The sequence below is a fragment of the Galeopterus variegatus genome, unplaced genomic scaffold, assembly GCF_000696425.1.
Source record: "Galeopterus variegatus unplaced genomic scaffold, G_variegatus-3.0.2 Scaffold16588, whole genome shotgun sequence".
NCBI classification, from domain to species: Eukaryota; Metazoa; Chordata; class Mammalia; order Dermoptera; family Cynocephalidae; genus Galeopterus; species Galeopterus variegatus.
In genome coordinates this window covers 12,902-15,376 of record NW_007742699.1, presented here as the reverse complement: position 1 = coordinate 15,376, position 2,475 = coordinate 12,902, and the positions used below count along the sequence as shown (strand labels likewise).

At 49.3% G+C, this 2,475-nt stretch overlaps 1 long non-coding RNA gene across 1 annotated transcript in view; it reads right to left on the bottom strand.

Moving 5' to 3' along the window:
* Positions 1-293: 293 nt before the first annotated feature.
* The window catches only part of LOC103582517, a 4,624-nt gene continuing 2,442 nt past the window's right edge, over positions 294-2,475 (bottom strand). Inside the window, exon 2 of the long non-coding RNA XR_549762.1 lies at positions 294-675. This is a non-coding gene — a long non-coding RNA (uncharacterized LOC103582517). The remainder of the gene's footprint in view (positions 676-2,475) is intronic.

The following is a 2,475-nucleotide window of genomic DNA, read 5'->3' as shown; positions in this document are numbered from 1 at the left end:
TCCCTTGTGTAGACCATATTCCTTCCTACCAAAGGGCCTTTGCACAGGCTGTTCTCGGCTTGTGGTTTCTCACCCTTCTTGTTTTTCCTGGTTAATCCTTGTTCATCCTCCTGATCTCCCCTGATCCCAGACCAGGCGAGTCCTTCAGTGCACACTCTCCTTGCACCCTCTCAGCCTTTACCACTGTTGTCATTTTACCCATATTATATGACTATTTGACGTCTGTTTTCCTTCCCAAAGTATAAGCACTCCATCCCCAGGGCCCATAATGGGTAATCAAGAGGTACATGTTGAATAAGCAAATGAGAAAAATGTAATTACTGGGACAAAGCATATGGGCATTTTAAAGCTCTTGATATATATTACCAGTGTGTTTTCTGGAAAGGTGGTTGCAGGGTACACTCCCATGATGCATATGAGTGTCTGCCTTGCCAACCTTTACCGTAAATTTCGCACATGCAGCAAGGCCTCAATCATCAAACAAGTTCAAGCTCCAGGATGGCCATAAAGAGTGCAGTCAGATGCAAAGACGCCGAGCCAAGCAGATGAGACAGCGGCTGAGCTGAGCCGAAGGCGCAGAGGTGGCCCCAGGTCCGGCGTGATCAGCCAGAAGACAGGAACAGTCCCCCTGACTGGCCTGTCAAAAATCAAGTCCAGCCATTCAGGCCTGAAAATCTGGGGAAACAGGCAGAGAAAAGGGCTGGAAAAAAGTTGACAGGAGAAGGAGAAAAGTCAGCTGGAGGCAGCAGAGCTCTCAGAAACGGAGGCATGTGACCACCATGAAAAGGTATCATCTGGGGACCTGCTGAAGGCCCATTTGCTCACATTTCTATCGCCTGGGCTGGGAAGACTCAAAGTCCAGGACTGCCAACCAGAGTGCCTATTTGTGGCTTTCCCTGGTAGGTGGCTTCTAAGATCCTTAGAAGGATCCTTGCCTTGTGGATTCATCATCTTGTGGAGCCCCTTCTAACCAACAGGATAGCTCAAAGTTGATCCAATTGCAAGAGACTAATTTCCATCTTGCTAGCATTCTCCCTTCCTTGCAGGCTTTGATGGAATAAATTGCTATGTGGGGAGTCCCACATGGCAAAGAGCTCAGTTCTAGCTGGCTAAAAACAGAGGTCTTGGGTCAAAGAGCCTTCAAGGAATGGAATTCTGCCATATGAGCTTGGAAGCAGATCCTTCCCCAGTTGAGCCTTCAGATGAGACCCCAGCCTTGGCTGACACCTTGACTGCAGCCTGTGAGAGACTCTGAGGCAGAGGACATGGCTGAGCCATGCCCAGACCCCAGACCCACAGAGGCTGTGAGGTAATACAGGTGAGTTGTTTAAAGCCACTGAATTTATTTGTTACACAGCAATAGATAACTCACACATGCCCATGGGCGTATGGAGGTCTCAGGGTGGTCAGACTCTGCCATGGTCATGCAAGGCTCCATGTGCAAAGGTTCCAGAAGACAAGGCCACAGCTGCATCCCCTTTTCTGACCCGGCTGTGGAAGTCACTTCTGCCTCCTCTCGGTAACCATTAAACAAATCCTCCCAGATTCAAAGGGAGGAGACATAGGTCCTCTCAATGGGAGGAATTTCCAGGTCACATTGTGAAAAGGCACGTGGGATGGGAGACCTCGCTGCGGCCATTTTTGGAAAATCTGCTCTGCCTCAGCCCATCCTTGGGCCACAACAACCTACAGTCCTCCCACATGCAAAAAACACCTATCCCCACCGTGGGACACCTCCAGCCTCATCCACTAAGGCTTCTGGCTCAGATTCGAGGCCCAGGATCTAGTCATGAAAATCATGGCCTGCTGCAGAGGAGACTGCTCGGGGTGGGGGTCTTTGGGTCCTGTTCCCGGGGGTGGTGCTGGGGGTGTCCTTCCTGCCTTTGGCTCGGTCCTCTGAGTCATCCTTCCCTCTCATAAGAAAGCTGACTCTGCAGATAAATGGCCTTCTCCTCCTGCTTCCTTCCTCTAAAAGACTGAGGATCTAGAAGCCTCTTTCATTCTGTCCTGTCTTACTCCCCTACAGCACGCGTACCAAATTCCTTTAGAAACTCAGGAGCTTCCTATGTGTCTATTTAAAATTGACTCCTTTAGGGACGGCCCGGTGGCGCACTGCTACAGTGCGCTGCTTGGGAGCACGGCGGCGCTCCCGTTGAGGGTTCGGATCCCACATACAGACCGGTTCCCGCTCACTGGCTGAGCGAGGTGTGGGCGCAGCACCGAGTGTTGTGATCCGTTGCCAGACACGAACAAAGACAAAAAGGAAAAAAAAAATTGACTCCTTTAGACAAAAACCTCACCCACAAAACTTTTTTTTTAAATGAATAGATTTTTTTTTCTTTTTTTGAGCAGTTTTAGGTTTACAGAATAGTTGAGTGGAGAGTCCAGAGAATTCCTGTACGCCTCCTCTCCCCTTCCCCCCCCGCCCCCCCAAAACTTTTTTTTTTTTTTTTTTTTTTTTTTTTTTTTTTTTTT